Source organism: Oncorhynchus keta, unplaced genomic scaffold, assembly GCF_023373465.1.
Source record: "Oncorhynchus keta strain PuntledgeMale-10-30-2019 unplaced genomic scaffold, Oket_V2 Un_contig_1006_pilon_pilon, whole genome shotgun sequence".
Classification (NCBI taxonomy): Eukaryota; Metazoa; Chordata; class Actinopteri; order Salmoniformes; family Salmonidae; genus Oncorhynchus; species Oncorhynchus keta.
The window spans coordinates 307,501-325,850 of NW_026277003.1; the positions used below are offsets into that span (position 1 = coordinate 307,501).

The 18,350-nt window shown below is 43.0% G+C and overlaps 1 protein-coding gene across 1 annotated transcript in view; it reads left to right on the forward strand.

Moving 5' to 3' along the window:
- LOC118378143 (voltage-dependent calcium channel subunit alpha-2/delta-1-like) overlaps nucleotides 1–4,729 on the forward strand; it is a 32,106-nt gene extending 27,377 nt beyond the window's left edge. The window contains exon 17 of the mRNA XM_052500226.1: nucleotides 1–4,729. This exon is cut by the window's left edge and continues 1,621 nt beyond it. The gene's annotated coding sequence lies outside the window, so the exon portion shown is untranslated.
- The last annotated feature ends 13,621 nt before the right edge of the window (nucleotides 4,730–18,350 follow it).

The window sequence follows — 18,350 nt, forward strand, 5'->3', positions numbered from 1 at the left end:
TTCATATCAGTGTGGATATCAGTCCTGTTGTACTTTCTTAGTTTTTGTGTGTCTTGTGGTTCTGGTACTTTAATAACTTTATGAATTAGAGATTCAAGACAGATTGACAATAGGATTCTGTCTTTCTGAGTGTACTATACTATGGTATATACTACTATGTATATACTATACTATGGTATACACCTGCTAACTCATTTCCCCACAAGAACAGCTACCAACATACTACATGAGAAATAACAGAAATGTGCCTCGTTTTATTCAGGACCAAATCTGGACCCGTCAATCATCCTAGCCAAATGATTATGCAGTGGAATAACTTTGAGTGAAAGAGACATAAAGGTTACGTTTCTTTATTCAACGTTGTAGAAAAAACGGTTTTATTAAAATGCGGTTTTATTATCATGTCAGAATATCAACAATTCCTCTCTAAATTGATTGTATTCATTTAATTTTTGAACATGATTCAAAAGAGGGACATGGTAGATATGCTGTGCTTTTTAAAAAAAAATGTTTTATTTGTGATGCAATTCAGCTTGTTCGACTGGGACGTGATCTGATGGTCGATTTAGTGTTACTGATCTGTTGTAGAGCAAATATAGAGGAGTTCCTGGCACTGAATTGACCTCTTAAGCACTAAACAAGATAATTTCAGACAATCGATTCGATAACAATTGACAATCATAGTATCCGATAACTTGCTTAAGACTTGTATTAGTAATACTTCATTGAATTAATTGCTGTAAATGAAAATGCAAACAACTGCCAAAACAGGGACTTTAAAGGAGCCTTGGGGTCAGAAACATTCACACATAGTTTCCTTTGAAAACAGAGGCATATGGACTCAGGAAACCACATAGTCAATTCAGTGTAGAGTTGGGAAACTACATGATTACGCTGTGTGGTCTCTAGTGCCATTCAAATACTTCTCCCACACCTCATTATCATTGCTTAAATTAGAATTACAAAGCCTTCTTACGTCAACCAGAATAAAATCCATCTGGACCTTTTCAATTTCTCTGAAACACTGAAGAGGAAAGGGATTTTTGTTATGATCCCAGTCTTAAGCTATGATTATTTGCCAATATGTTATGTGGTGAAACTCGAGCAGCATCACCAAAGGTGGACTGCTGTCATGTGAGGTGACATTTAGGGTCCCGTATTGGTTGTTTCAATGTTCTGTGGGGAAACTAACTAACATCCTGTATTTAAGACCCTCAATATCTAAGAATATTCAAGAATATCAAGTGCCATAGGACTCTCTTTCTCTGTTTACCGGGAAACCTATTACTAACGTTTATGCAACGTTTAGGATTGAATAAGTGCAAATCTCATCTATTTTCCCTGTGTTGCATGATAATGCCATGATACTGTATCAGTGGCAGGCAATGAGATAAAGTACCCTCTTTCTTCTCCTGCTTTGGTATGTATTGTTGGGATGGGAAGCATAATACCGTGGGTTTGTTGGGTGTTTGTTTATGATATGATAACGATACAGCTTCTACTGCCTTTCTCTTGAGGAGACAGCATTTGGTACCGCCCTGATCTGAGTGAGCGCAGTGGCCTAGCGGTTAGAGCGTTGGGCCAGTAACCGAGATGTCACTGGTTTGAATGCACGAGCCGACAAGGTTAAAAATCGGTCAATTTGCCCTTGAGCAAGGCACTTAACCCTAATTTGCTCCAGGGGCGCTGTACTACTATGGCTGACCCTGTAAAACAACACAGTTCCCTGCACCTCTCCGGTGTATGTGACAATAGATATGTTTTCCTCTGTCACAGGTTGTCACATTCAAGACCAGACTAGACCCTTGGGAAATGGTGTCTGGTTATTTCATGCCACTCTAAGGGCTAAAATCAGATGCTGTCACCTCAGGCATAACATATTAGCAGAGTGATTGGAAGTGTTTTTTGATGCTGTGGTGCTCTCTGTGTGGATTGTGTGGGTTATGCTTTTTCTGGACACTTTTTTGTTATCATGAACTCTCAGTGTGTTTTAAGGGGAGTGTTCCATGCCTGCCACACTATGTCAGGCTATTGGTGGGACCGCCCCCCAATCTTTCTCTGCCAGCGTTTTCATGGCAGACCATTGGTGGACATGTCCACTAATCTCCCCTTGTCAGCCTCCCTTTTGACAGGCTATTGGTGGGCCTCTGCATCAATCTCTCTTGATTGTGCTTTTAAGATGTTACACTTTTGTGGAACTTGATTCACCTGAATCAGTCATGTATAAATTTGTACAATACTGTTATTAGTCTCGGACGAAAGAAAGAAAATAGTCATGTTTATAATCCTGGAAAATGCTTATTCATGTGCAAATACAGTATATTCAGAATAAAACTTCCTCATTAGCTATTGAATGGTGTCCTCTTCCAGTTCTGGGCCCTTTCCTCCTCAACCCAGATTGACTTACTGTTACTGTAACGTTGCCAAAACACATTTCCCACTTTTCCCCACAATGTGTGTGAGAAACTGAAAGAAGCTGCAGTCTGCTATCCCAGTGTCCCCCAGTGACTCCCACCGGCCAATCAGAGAGGAGAATTGAGGCCGGGCCAACAACAAAATCCAGTTGTGAAAGTGAAGAATATCTATATCTCTCTGTGGTTATGACACTGAATATGCTTAAGGGACACATTTACAGTTGAAGTTGGAAGTTTACATACACATAAGCCAAATACATTTAAACTCAGTTTTTCACAATTCCTGACATTTAATCCAAGTAATAATTTCCTGTATTAGATCAGTTAGGATCACCACTTTATTTTAAGAATGTGAAATGTCAGAATAATAGTAGAGAGAGTGATTTTATTTCAGCTTTTATTTCTTTCATCACATTCCCAGTGGGTCTCAAGTTTACAATAAACAGAATTAGTATTTGATATCATTGCCTTTAAATTGTTTAACTTGAGTCAAACGTTTTGGGTAACCTTCCACAAGATTCCCACAATAAGTTGTGTGAATTTTGGCCCCTTCCTCTAGAACAGAGCTGGTGTAACTGAGTCAGGTTTGTAGGCCTCCTTGCTCGCACATGTTTTTTCAGTTCTACCCACAAATTCTCTATGAGATTGAAGTCAGGGCTTTGTGATGGCCATTGTCCTTAAGCCATTTTGCCACAACTTTGGAAGTATGCTTGGGGTCATTGTCCATTTGGAAGACCCATTTGCGACTAAGCTTTAACTTCCTGACTGATGTCTTGAGATGTTGCTTCAATATATCCACATAACTTTCCCGCCTCATGATACCATCTATTTTGTGAAGTGCACCAGTCCCTCCTGCAGAAAAAGCACCACACAACATGACGCTGCCATCCCCGTGCTTCACGGTTGGGATGGTGTTCTTCGGCTTGCAAGCCTCGCCCTTTTTCCTCTAAACATAACGATGGTCATTATCGCCAAACAGTTCTATTTTTGTTTCATCAGAACAGAGGACATTTCTCCAAAAAGTATGATCTTTGTCCCCATGTGCAGTTGCAAACTGTAGTTTGGCTTTTTTATGGCAGTTGTGGAGCAGTGGCCTCTTCCTTGCTGAGCGACCTTTCAGGTTATTTCGATATAGGACTTGTTTTACTGTGGATATAGATACTTTTGTACCTGTTTCCTCCAGCATCTTCACAAGGTCCTTTGGGTGTTCTTCTAGGATTGATTTGCACTTTTCGCACCAAAGTATGTATATCTCTTGGAGACAGAATGTGTCTCCTTCCTGAGCGGTATGACGGCTGCGTGGTCCCATGGTGTTTATACTTGCATACTATTGTTTGTACAAATGAACATGGTACCTTCAGGCATTTGGAAATTGCTCCCAAGGATGAACCAGACTTGTGGAGGTCTACAAAAAAAATCTGAGGTCTTGGCTGATTTATTTAGATTTTTCCTATGATGTCAAGTAAAGAGGCACTGAGTTTGAAGGTAGGCCTTGAAATACATCCACAGGTACACCTCCAATTGACTCAAATTATGTCAACTTCTGACAATTGTTGGAAAAATGACTTGTGTCATGCACAAAGTAGATGTCCTAACCGACTTGCCAAAACTGTAGTTTGTTAACAAGAAATTTGTGGAATGGTTGAAAAGAGAGTTTTAATTACTCCAACATACAGTGCCTTGCGAAAGTATTCGGCCCCCTTGAACTTTGCGACCTTTTGCCACATTTCAGGCTTCAAACATAAAGATATAAAACTGTATTTTTTTGTGAAGAATCAACAAGTGGGGGAAAAAAATTCAGTCTCTCGATGTGCAAAACTGATAGACATACCCCAAGCGACTTACAGCTGTAATCGTAGCAAAAGGTGGCGCTACAAGGTATTAACTTAAGGGGGCTGAATAATTTTGCACGCCCAATTTTTCAGTTTTTGATTTGTTAAAAAAGTTTGAAATATCCAATAAATGTTGTTCCACTTCATGATTGTGTCCCACTTGTTGTTGATTCTTCACCAAAAAATACAGTTTTATATCTTTATGTTTGAAGCCTGAAATGTGGCAAAATGTCGCAAAGTTCAAGGGGGCCGAATACTTTCGCAAGGCACTGTATACGGAGACTTGATTACACGCAGGTGGATTGTATTTATCATCATTAGTCATTTAGGTCAACATTGGATCATTCAGAGATCCTCACTGAACGTCTGGAGAGAGTTTGCTGCACTGAAAGTAAAGGGGCTGAATAATTTTGCACGCCCAATTTTTCAGTTTTTGATTTGTTAAAAAAGTTTGAAATATCCAATAAATGTCGTTCCACTTCATGATTGTGTCCCACTTGTTGTTGATTCTTCACAAAAATACAGTTTTATATCTTTATGTTTGAAGCCTGAAATGTGGCAAAAGGTTGCAAAGTTCAAGGGGGCCGAATACTTTCGCAAGGCACTGTAAGTGTATGTAAACTTCCGACTTCAACTGTATGAAGATGCACTTGATAAAGAGAGCTTTTTCATGTACAGTTTATTCCCCCCTTCTCCGACAGTATGTTTATCGAATGTAAATTGACTTAGTCGGTAGCAGAGATCCTTCTCAGACTTGAACCTGAAACCAGCTGCTGTCAAGTCTACATCCATAGCCACATACTCCTTCACAGCCCCCCAAAGACAGACTACATGCTCATTTTACCCCTTACAATCAACGTTAAAATTGTCCCTTATACTGTATGATATACTGCAGGCCCCAAGAAGGAACGCGTAAGTCTCTCTGGTGCTAAGGGACATTTTAATGAGTCCAATTACAATGCCTTTTAGTATTTATGATTAATAAAACAGTCTTTATTACTGGTAGCACAGCTGTGGAAATGACTAAGCAGAGAGCAATAATATGAAATTACATATTTTATAGACCCCAAGCAGGAAATTGACCATAACAATTACGACCAAAGCACTATGGAACAGCTCAGTCGTTCCCTCACTATCTCTTTGTAAGAACTTATAATAATATCATAAACTATAAAGATAAACCATAAACATTGTATAGAGTCTTTAGTAGGGCGTAGTGAAGGTCAAACTCAGCAGTGAAATGTCATAGCTTTCAGCAGCAAATGGTAGAGCTGAGCAGAGTCCCATAAGGTTTGTTGGCAAACGTTCATTGGGCATATCACTTCACATTTTGGCTGACCTTTTGACACGTGACACATCCAATCCCTTGACCTATATTTCAAACTAGACTGCATGCTCAGTCTGCAGTCTCTACTCTTTCTCTGGAATATGTTTTAATAAATATATGCTTGTGTACCTTGCTAACACTTAACCTAAATCACCCAGTTATAATGCATTATAATGCATTGTAGGACTTGTTATGAGCATGTATGAGCCCTTTTATAATGTCAGTTTAAGACCGTTGAAAATGTAATTTATAGAACAGGGGTAGGCAAATAGATACAGCCCCAGTCCATTTTTGTCAGAGCAGATGGTCGGGGAGTCAGAACATAATTATACTAATTTGTACACTGCAAATTGACCACAACTAAGCCCCAAAAAAGGTTATTTTTAAAAATAATCATTTCAAGCCTGGATTACATTGAGACACGATCACATATGTCTCTTTTGTGGGAATATATGGGAATACATTTTCTAAATTAAACAAATGTTTAGCTGAATTCCTGGTGATTTTAGTCTTTTTTGACCCAAAACTAAACCCTGTGGGCCGGTTTTGGCCTGCGGGCAGCCTATTACCGACTCCTGATATAGAGAGACATATTATAAGCCTTGTCATAAGACACGGTTCACATTTATACAAAGTTCTAAAGCATTACAGCTGGATGGGTAAGTGTTACCAAAACGTCCTTCTGGGTATACTGCCTCTGCATGTCATGGGTTTTCCCATTTCCCTATTTGGACTCCACTTCACGAATAGAGATTCTTCAGAAAGTGTTTTCTAAGCCAGATATGGATGAGTGATCTGTATCCTCCTGCCGGTGGTTCTTGAGTAAATTTTTTTAAAGAAACATATCATTATGCATACGGTCATGTATAAAAAGGCTGGGCAGGCCATCATTTTGGCTACCATCCACAGGGCACGAGTGGTCACTGAATGGTTTGATGAGCATGAAAACGATGTAAGCCATATGTCATCAGTGTCTCAGTTATCAGATTTCAACACACTTGAACACTTATGGGAGATTCTGGAGCTGTGTCTGAGACAGCATTTTTCACCATCATCAAAACACTAAACGATGGAATTTCTTGTGGAAGAATGGTGTCGCATCCCTCCAATAGAGTTCCAGACACTTGTAGAATCTATGACAAGGCACATATTGAAGCTGTTCTGGCTTGTGGTGCCCAACACCCTATTAAGACACTTTATGTTGGTGTTTCCTTTATTTTGGCAGTTACCTGTAGTTACACAAGCTAGCTACTCTAACTTGATTGACAGCCTGAAATGGCATCTGATGAGCAAGTTATGAGTTTGGGAGATTGGGTACCTATATGGGGTAACTAAAGCAAACTTCCTCAAATTGCTATGTGGCTTAATAATATCAGAAGGAAACAACAACAACAATATATGGCCATGACACCTCTGGTCACCTCGACATGACACTAAGTACTCAGTGCCAGAGGCTCTGCTTTCTGTGTCTGGTTTCCAAGATTGCCCCTCCTGTTTATGTTCTGGCTCGGTCATGTTGTGTTCTGATTGTTATCCGAGTTTCGGCTTGCAGCTTTGTGTTGATCCATATCTGACGGAAACTGCAGTCACTGGATGCCCCACGATATGTTCGCATAAATACATGTATTTCATTACTAGTGAACAGAAATACAGATACAAAATGGGCACCAAGCATCACAGAGATGGTGGAACTGCACATTGGTGGTGGTTTAGGTGAGTTAACCCTAATGCACTGTTTAAATGGAGTCTATTAGTTGCACTTCACTGGTGAGAAGGAATGTTGGCACAATATTTACATGCTGATAGGCTGTTACGTAATCCCTTTAGAATGAGCTAATGCATTCACCTTAACATTCACTCTTAATAACTGTAACACTGGCTTATGGGGATATGGTCAATCGTTTAAGACTATGTCATTTGAAATATGTCTATAATTGACAAATGTGTTAAACTATATGTGTTGATGGTGATGAAATGGAGACAACCAAAGACTTCAGTACCCACAGTGAAAACCTACTGAGCCCCCAAAACTGACACAGAGTTACATGAAGATACATGTGGTCCAGTGGGGATAGATGATGAGAGAAGAGCTTTGTGGGAAGCTGTCGAGAGCTGCAGGAAAAGCAACCTTCTAAACCTCAACCAACAGAGAAGATCAGACCACCTAGACTTTGATGAGGTTTTGGTTGAGCCCATTTCAAAACTCTGAGTCTCCAGGCTTCTCAGTGCAACTTCAAGGCATCATCAACATCCCTATTGAAGTCCATTGTGTTTCTATAGAACCGTGTTTGTTTGCAGATCTTCTGACTTGACATAGCTTCGGATTTCCTTTTCTAAAGGCCTCGTAAGCAGGTTTCACTTGCCTTTTGTCGGGACGGCCATTACAGTCTTGTGACGGTGGTCAACTAAATGACTTAAATGTAATGTAAATGTAATGTCAACATCTTAACCCTATGAGATTTGAACGGGAATGGGGATTGAGAACCCAATTTAGGACAGCTGAGACGTTTATATTTAGACTGTTTGTTTTTCCCGAGGTCTGTTAATACAGCACCTCTCTCATGTACTGTAGCTGGCCAGTGACCTCAAGGTCCTTGGTCCCCAGCTCGCAGCTCCGCAGCTCACTCTTCCAGTCATCATTAGAGATTAGATGACATGTAAAAGAGAGAAGATTACAGTAAACGTTTACACAGGGTTCCTGCGTCAGGGGGCCCATCGGGGTAGACAGCCTTTTTAGAACAGGCACTGCCTATTGAATACAGTGGAGGCTGGTAAGAGGAGGAAGGCTCATAGAAATGACTGGAATGGAACGGCTGAAATGGTATTAATACCATTCCATTCCATCCATTGAGCCTGTCCTCCGATTTAAAGAGATACCAGCTAGGGCTGTGGCGGTCATAACATTTTGTCAGTCTGTGATTTTCAAGCAAATAACTGCCGTTCTCACGGTAATTGACCGTTAATTAACATAAACACGTTTAGCATCTCCTGGCTTTCACACACAGCCTACAAGCCACTGATGCAGACCATTGGAACATCTACAAAAAAATCTATGTAATATAGCCTACACCATCACAATAAATCCATTATTTATTTTAGACAGGTCACAAGAAACATGAGATGAAGAAAATGTAGTTTATTTCAGAAGAAAAGAATAGCATACTCTGAGTTGTTAAGCCCTGATCTGACAATGCCGTATTGCTGTGGGCTACACTCGTTTCTTTAGCAGACAAGATTTGCCTTGAATTCCATGGTACTATTTTATATTATTTTATAGTTTTAAGAATACAATTGAACAAAGCTGAATAAAATAGAAAGGATATTTTCTCCAAACTATTTGAGGGAGGAAGCACATGCGGCTATTCTGTGTTGAGTGGTTAACAAAGAAACTGGTACTTCTATATGCTTCATTTTGTCACGACTTCCGCCAAAGTGGATCCCTCTCCTTGTTCGGGCGGCGTTCGGCAGTCGACGTCACCGGCCTTCTAGCCATCACCGAACCACTTTTCATTTTCCATTTGTTTTGTCTTTGTTTTCTACACACCTTGTTTCAATTCCCCCCAATACATGTTCATTATTTAACCCTCTGGTTTCCCCCATGTTTGTGTGTGTGTTTGTTTTATTGTAAGGTTGTATTCTGACTGCTGGTATTTTGTTGCCGGGTTTTGTTGTTACGCCCGTTTATTTCGTGGTACCGGTATTTTTCCAGCACCATAGTATTGTGTTTGTACTGGTGTTTTCTTGTAATTAAATACCTTGTCCACGCATCTCAGCTCTCCTGAGCCTGACTACTTTCACCAGTTACCCACAGCCATTAATCATTTTTGTAACTTTAGTTGTGATAGAAATGTTGGCCTATATGTTTAGATTTTAAATGGATTCTAAGGCTGCATAATACGACTAATGGTGATTTGAAAATAGTCGCATGAAAGGCTTTCATTCACAATTTGACAAGCACTTGATATGCCTTGAATCTCCCTGCTGCATCCCCTTTGTGTGGCCGTAATGCCCCCTAAAAAATGTTTGCCTTTTCTAGCCAGCGAACGTTGGCCCTACAATTCCCTTCTCCTGGCTGGTGCCCAAGCACCTCTCACTCACATGGTGATCACTCTGTCATGTGATAGGGACTTTCTCACAGGATACAAGTGAAGACACACATCGGGAACGTAACTGTGTGTGTCCTTATCAAGGCGCATATTGAAGATATTGGATGTCCACATTTACTTTCGTCAGCCAACAAGATGAGTAGGCCTAACGAACAACAAAAGCACGAGCCTATGTCAATCTACTATCCCCCATAGTACAAAAGTTGACCTATTCTGTTCATGAAATAAATATTCCAGACAGTCTGGGACAGTTGTGGGATGTGATAGATTCCAAATTAATACAACCACTAGTATCAAAAAACCTGTTTTAAGCAATGAGCTTGATAAAACAGATCAGAACATTTAGCTGAAAATGTTGATAAACTATTAGGCTATTTCTTCACATTATAAGCGTAGCCATGCGCACACGACAGTAGGCTATAATGTTCCATTAGCAGGAAAACACCATTCTCACAAGTGACTGCAAATGTGATTATACATACAATGCTTTTATTTTGAAGGTGCATTTTTATGGTGAAAACTATCTTCCCCAAACTTTAAACTCACACGCTGGGTATGTATGCAAGTTAGGCTCTACACCAGCTGTAAAGCGGATTAATGTGCTTCATTTTAAGAAGTTATTTGGCCAAACATAGGCCTATGGGCTAGCCTGCATGAGGTATGTGACTATGTTTTGAAAGAGTCATCAAAAAAAAGGAAATAGCTGTTTCTTGCCTTAAGGGTATTCGCTGCACCGGCTAGATAGAACAGCACACTCCGGTAAGACAAGGGGGAGGGGGGTCTATGCATATATGTAAACAACAGGTGGTGCACGAAATCTAAGGACGTCTCTAGATTTTGCTCACCTGAAGTAGTCTCATGATAAACTGTAGACCACACTATTTGCCAAGACATTTTTCCTCTATACTTTTCGTGGCTGTTTATTTACCACCACAGACAGATGCTGGCACTAAGATCACACTCAGTCAGCTGTTTAAGGAAATAAGCAAACAGGAAACCACTCACTCAGAGGCGACGCTCCTCGTGGCCGCAAACTTTAATGCAGGGAAACTTAAATCAGTTTTACTTAATCTCTATCAACATGTTAAATGCGCAACCAGAGGGAAAAAAATTCTAGATCACCTGTACTCCACACACAGAGACGCGTACAAAGCTCTCCCTCGCCCTCCATTTGGTAAATCTGACCATAATTCTATCCTCCTGATTCCTGCTTACAAGCACAAATTAAAGCAGGAAGCACCAGTGACTTGGTCTATAAAAAAAGTGTTCAGATGAAGCAGATGCTGAACTACAAAACTGTTTTGCTATCGCAGACTGGAACATTTTCCGTGATTCTTCCGATTGCATTGAGGAATACACCACATCAGTCACTGGCTTTATCAATAAGTGCATCGAAGACGTCGTCCCCACAGTGACTGTACGTATATACCACAACCAAAAGCCAAGGATTACTGGTAGTATCCTCACTGACCTAAACGGTAGAGCTGCCACTTTCAAGACTCTAACCCGGAAGCTTATAATGCCCAGAACCATCAAACAGGCAAAGCAACAATACAGGGCTAAGATTGAATCGTACTACACCGGCTCCGGCACTCGTTTTATGTGGCAGGTCTTCAAACTATTACAGACTACAAAGGGAAGCACAGCCGCGAGCTGCCCAGTGACACAAGCCTACCAGACTAGCTAAATCACTTCTATGCTCGCTTCGAGGCAAGCAACACGGAGGCATGCATGACAGCATCAGCTGTTCCGGAAGACTGTGTGATCACGCTCTCCATAGCCGATGTGAGTAAGACCTTTTAAACAGGTCCTCATTCACAAGGCCGCGGGGCCAGACGGATTACCAGGGCATGTGCTGATCAACTGGCAGGTGTCTTCACTGACATTTTCAACATGTCCCTGACTGAGTCTGTAATACCAACATGTTTCAAGCAGTCCACTATAGTCCCTGTGCCCAAGAACATTAAGGAAACCTGCCCAAATGACTACAGACCCGTAGCACTCACGTCTGTAGCCATGTTGTGCTTTGAAAGGCTGGTAATGGCTCACATCAACACCATTATCCCAGAAACCCTAGACCCACTCCAATTTGCATACCACCCAAACAGATCCACAGATGCTGCAATCTCTTTTGCACTCCACACTGCCCTTTCCCACCTGGAATAAATTAACACCTACGTGTGAATGCTATTCATTGACTACAGCTCAGCGTTCAACACCATAGTACCCTCAAAGCTCATCACTAAGCTAAGGATCCTGGAACTAAACACCTCCCTCTGCAACTGGATCCTGGACTTACTGATGGGCTACCCCCAGGTGGTGACATCTGCCACACTGGACACTGGAACCCCGCAACACTGGAACCCCTCAGGGGTGCATGCTCAGTCCCCTCCTGTACTCCCTGTTCATCCACGACTGCGTGGCCAGGCATGACTCCAACACCATCATTAAGTTTGCAGATGACACAATAGTGGTAGGCCTGATCACCGACAACGACGAGACAGCCTATAGGGAGGAGGTCAGAGACCTGGCCTGATGGTGCCAGAATAACAACCTATCCCTCAATGTAATCAAGACTAAAGAGATGATTGTGGACTACAGGAAAAGGAGGACCGAGCACGCCCCCATTCTCATCGACGGGGCTGTAGTTGAGCAGGTTGAGAGCTTCAAGTTCCTTGGTGTCCACATCACCAACAAACTAGAATGGTCCAAACACACCAAGACAGTCATGAAGAGGGCACGACAAAGCCTATCCCCCCTCAGGAAACTAAAAATATTTGGCATGGGTCCTCAGATCCTCAAAAAGTTATACGGCTGCAATATTGAGAGCATCCTGACTGGTTGCCTCACTGCCTGGTACGGCAACTGCTCGGCCTCCGACCGCAAGGCACTACAGAGGGCAGTGCGTACGGCCCAGTACATCACTGGGGCTAAGCTGCCTGCCATCCAGGACCTCTACACCAGGCGGTGTCAGAGGAAGGCCCTAAAAATTGTCAAAGACCCCAGCCACCCCAGTCATAGACTGTTCTCTCTACTACCTCATGGCAAGCGGTACCGGAGCACCAAGTCGAGGACAAAAAGGCTTCTCAACAGCCTTTACCCCCAAGCCATAAGACTCCTGAACAGGCAATCAAATTTCGCTTTTACGCCAATCCCTCTTTTAAACTACTGCTACTCTCTGTTTATCATATATGCATATTCACTTTAACCATACCTACATGTACATACTACCTCAATCAGCCCGACCAATCGGTGCCTGTATATAGTCTCGCTACTGTTATAGCCTTGCTACTGTATATAGCCTCGCTCCTGTTATTTTTCACTGTCTTTTTACTGTTGTTTTTTATTTTTTACTTATCTATTTTTCCCCTAAAACCTATTTTTTACTTAAAAATTGCACTGTTAGTTAGGGCCTATAAGTAAGCATTTCACTGTAAGGTCTACCCTTGTTGTATTCGACCCACGTGACAAATACACTTTTAAGCTGGGCATCATTTACAAGTGATAGGCTAACATTGTCACCCAACAGACTATTCTGGATTTAATTTTGTCTTTACATATACTAAATAATAGGTGTGCAATTAGTTTTGATTCCGAATGGACCATTATCATGCACCTGTCTCCAAACAGGGGAGGGGGAAAATACTTAGCAAATGGAGGATGCTTTTTTGTGAATGGAGGATGGTTAATTGTCATGCCAGCCAGGTAGGCTATACTCCTGTTGTAAAGCAAAGCTATGTGCTTAATATTAGGAAAGTTAATAAATATAGTAGGTCTAGCCTATAGAAATCTGATGGGATCCTCTTTTTAATCGAGTCCCTCACACTGTTTTCTCACTCAAAATGTAAAGCCTATAGAAATGTTGCGCAATGTGAGCTTATGGGCTCCCATGAATTGTTTGATTAGATTTTTATTAAATTTGCATTGATGTCAGTGATTAGAGGGACAATAGAGTGCTGATTACCAGGCCGTTAGTAAGTTTGGTAGGCTACTAATGTCCATCAGCGGCTATAGAGCTGGGAGAAGCCTAATGACAGTGACGACGCGGCCACGTGGAATTTGACTGTCATCATGACTCGTGACCTCCGGTGTGGTGGTAATACGGTCACGTAACAGCCCTAGTACCTGCCACCGCTGACAGGGAGAAACCTTGAGGACATCATATCCATGCCAGAATACTTCTGTTTATGGAAGTGGGCCTCCGAGTTAGCCACAGAATTGGAGACCAGTTACATTTACCTATAATGATTACAAGTCATGTTTTAAGCTATAGGGCACAGATGCTTTGTAGCAGCCCCTTATTTTGGGCCACCTGCCACAGTAGGTAACCTGCCAAGGGCCATGTGCTTTAGTTAGTGTTTAGAAGTTTTGTGGCGTGCGGTGTGTGTTTGGTGGTAACCACAAGCCCCCCGTCCCCCTTGGTGCAGCCCCCCACCTTCCCTCCCATATGACTTCCAATCCAAACTCCCCTCCACCTGTGCAACCACTCCCCGATCTCTGCACTGAAGTAGATCTACCTTCAGCTGCCACTAACTCTCGCTGGGTGACTCGTCTGCTGGTTGTTTCAGCACACTCTTGGCTGTAAATTGCTGTAGTCTGGTAGCGCTCCCTTTTCATGTTGCTTTCATGTTCTGGCCATCGTGAAAGTGAATCGCCCTCCCTAATGTATCGTACCCCCAGGCAGATGTGGTCCAGCCTGGCCCAGTCCCGCCTCATTGAGCAGCATGACCAGCGCTGATAGTTTGATGTGGTTCTCATTACACTGACAAAACCACCGGCGTGACTGGCGCTCGCACGTCAACTCTCTTAGCTGGAATAATGACTGGAGGCCAGCCGGTCATAGAGACCAGGAAAGATGAAGTGGTTTGTGTACAGATGTAAAGGAAAGGGGAAATACCCATTGTGTTGTGAAAGAGTCTGGTATGTGTGTTAAACTGCTGAACCACTGATAAACAGCAAGACACAATCATATACCTTTACTATGTGGATGGGTAAACAGAGAGAGATGGATGGGTGGGTGGCACAGGAGGTTGGTCAAACCTTAATTGGGGAGAACAGGCTGTTGGTAATGACTAGAGCGGGATCAGTGGAATGGTATGAAATACATCAAATACATGGTTTCCATGTGTTTGATGCCGTTCCATTTGCTCTGTTCCGGCCATTATTATGATCCTTTCTCCCGTCAGCAGCCTCCACCGGTGGGTAGGTGGGTGGGTGGGCGGGTGGGTGGGTGGGTGGGTGGGTGGGTGGATGTCGGGATTGAAGGATGGATGGACAATCATACAGGCAGAAGACAAACAAGACCAATAGAAAAGACAGACAGATTATATACAGTATATATTACACAATACCCGACATTATACCTAAAGCGGACACGGCCATTGGCTGCACAGAGTCGCATTAAGAGAAATGACATGCAGCCTTGTTTACAAGTTCAGCCACTGGAATGTGAGATTTAATTACAGCTCCATTAGGCTGATAGAAATCATTTTTTGTTTAATGATTTTCAATTTGAGTTTCATTATTTCTATATAGCCTACACTTTGTCGTTATGAACTTCTAACGCGAGTGGGACGGGTGTGGCTCCTTGACAATAATCACAAGAGCAGCTTCTCACCGATTTGATCGTTCTAAGGCAGTGACAGCTTGTACACTGCCAAAACACCAGCGATGCGGGTGTCGGCTATCGCAGGTTAACGCTTGATCTGCATGAATCTAGGACTTAGACACTGACATAATACAGGCAGACAAAGAACAGACATCCAGACATCTTTGTGATCAAGCGGAGTGAGTTATTTCCTCAGCTGTGAGGGCCAGGTGTGTGTGAATGTGAATTGGGCTGAGTTGCAGCAGTTCTGGGGGCGTAGAACATAATAACGTGCCTGTGATTATGAGGCAGAGACTGGGGCATACAGGGAGCTGCCTGCTCATTCAGATAAACATCTTCTGACACGATAGCCCTGTATACCATGTTTGTGTGTGTGACTCCCAGAGAGGGCCCACAGCTGCTTGTTTTGGAGAGAAGATACTTAGTGCTCTGACTCATACACACAGTCCCAATGCCAGACAACCCCCCCTGCCTGGACCACTCACACAACCATAAACCCCACAGACTCACACACACAGACTCACACACAAGGACTCACACACAAAGACTTACAGACACAGACTCACACACACATGAGGGGAGGGAAACAAACACACGCAAGTCTGCCTCCCTCACAGCAGCTCTCACCAGGTTGGCTAGTTTTGAAACGTGACTGTTTGCACATCAGGTGTTAATGTGTTTGTTTGGTTAGCAGGAGGTGTACAGACATGCGTGTGGAGAGAGTTGCATTTTTTTAGTGTATGTCTTTTGAGGGTGGGTGGCTGAGGGTGGGCGGAGTTAAGGAATAGAGGAAAGGTGTGTTGGCGTGTATTTCTGGGTAAGTGTATTCACATCTGTCCGTGTGTGTGTCAGTCCAGGAGTGTGTGTCTGGGCCAGGAGTGTTGCAGGGAGGTCAAACCCTGGTCCAGGTAATTTGCCACAGATGAAACCCTACGCCATTCCAGGGGACCCACACAAACAAACGTTTCAAAGCTGCAGGAAATCTATTAGCACCTGGTGGGACTCTCTCCTCCCTGTCCCCCTCCCCAATCTCACCTCTCCATGCCCCAACCCAGTTAATAAAGCCACACAAGACCACAGCAGTCCCGCTGTGCCACTAAAAGGGCCTTGCGCCAAGGGCAGGCGTGGATGTGGGCCTATGGTGGCAGGGGGGGAATGGGAGGCTAATTTATTTAGGCTTGTCCCCCTACACACGTGGAGCCAGTTAGCAATGAATGAGGTGCCAGACAACCTTGCAGCTGCGGCCACACCAACTAAGAGCTGTTTTATCCCAGTGATGGTCTCCCAGCTTAGCCTTGCATTGTTGGTAGACGTTGCCCATAACTACTGGTCCATGGTCAGATTTTTGTGTTCAATATAGGTGTTAGGGTTTGGGTGATCTTAAACTAGATCTGTGATTAGAGGTAAAGTATTGGATCTTCATCCAGACTTTCTGCTGCCCCAAGAGAAAAGGATGCTCACCCTTGTTTAGTCAGCCAGCATGTGTTCAACACCCTGGGTTTTACAACTCAAGTGACCACCAGCTACAAATGTGTCTGTCTCATGCTTTGACAACTTCCAGATAAACCAAAACATTGACGCGTGTGAATAACCACGGCAGTTTACTTTTGCTTACCTCAGCTTCAGCGTGCTAAAACAATTAGCCTTTAGCCTTGACGTAGACACAACGCAGACTGTCTATATCTTTCCATCCTCTGTTGTTCATCCTTCTAACTACATTACCTAAGTCAACTGGATTTGGAGCGGGCGGTCGCCTGCCTGCGTCCAGTTTTTAAGTTCATTGGATTTATGTGCAGGAATGTTTTCCGAAGCCACACTTGTGAAATACCTCCACATCTGCTCTCCATTAGCTAGTTGACGAAACACACCGCCATATGAAGAGGAGAGCCCCTAACACCTTGATTCACTGGGTTAAGACTCTGAGATTGTGGTTTTATTATGGGGAGGTTAGGGGAAAGACTTGGTTTCTGCTCAGTGAGCAAAGCTTTATCGCTTTCTGTTTGTACGCTCTCCTCCTGTCTGTCTCGTGCTCTCTAGCTGTGCCATATGAACAGTGGTCCCTCCTTCTAAAACTCTCCATCTCCCTGTCACTCTTCATCTGTGTGTCCCATTGGTTTCAACTCAGTGAGCACAAAGCTTTATCGCTATCTATCTCCCTCAATTCAATTCAGAAACAAAAGTGAAATAGACAATACAAATTAACAGTAAACATTATTCACAGAACTTCCAAAAGAATAAAGACATTCAAAAGTCATTATGTCTATATACAGTGTGGTAACGATGTGCAAATAGTTCAAGAACAAAAGGGGAAATAAATAAGCGGACCCCAGACCCCACAACCATAAAGGGCAATGGGTTCTATTTTTCTCTCTCTCTCTCTCTCTCTCTCTCTCTCTCTCTCTCTCTCTCTCTCTCTCTCTCTCTCTCTCTCTTCCTCTCTCTCTCTCTCTCTCTCTCTCTCTCTCTCTCTCTCTCTCTCTCTCTCTCTCTCTTCTCTCTCTCTCTTCTCTCTCTCTCTCTCTCTCTCTCTCTCTCTCTCTCTCTCTCTCTCTCTCTCTCTCTCTCTCTCTCTCTCTCTCTCTCTCTCTCTCTCTCTCTCTCTCTCTCTCTCTCTCTCTCTCTCTCTCTCTCTCTCTCTCTCTCTCTCTCTCTCTCTCTCTCTCTCTCTCTCTCTCTCTCTCTCTCTCTCTCTTCCTCTCTCTCTCTCTCTCTCTCTCTCTCTCTCTCTCTCTTCTCTCTCTCTCTCTCTCTCTCTCTCTCTCTCTCTCTCTCTCTCTCTCTCTCTCTCTCTCTCTCTCTCTCTCTCTCTCTCTCTCTCTCTCTCTCTCTCTCTCTCTCTCTCTCTCTCTCTCTCTCTCTCTCTCTCTCTCTCTCTCTCTCTCTCTCTCTCTCTCTCTCTCTCTCTCTCTCTCTCTCTCTCTCTCTCTCTCTCTCTCTCTCTCTCTTCCTCTCTCTCTCTCTCTCTCTCTCTCTCTCCTCTCTCTCTCTCTCTCTCTCTCTCTCTCTCTCTCTCTCTCTCTCTCTCCCTCTCTCTCTCTCTCTCTCTCTCTCTCTCTCTCTCTT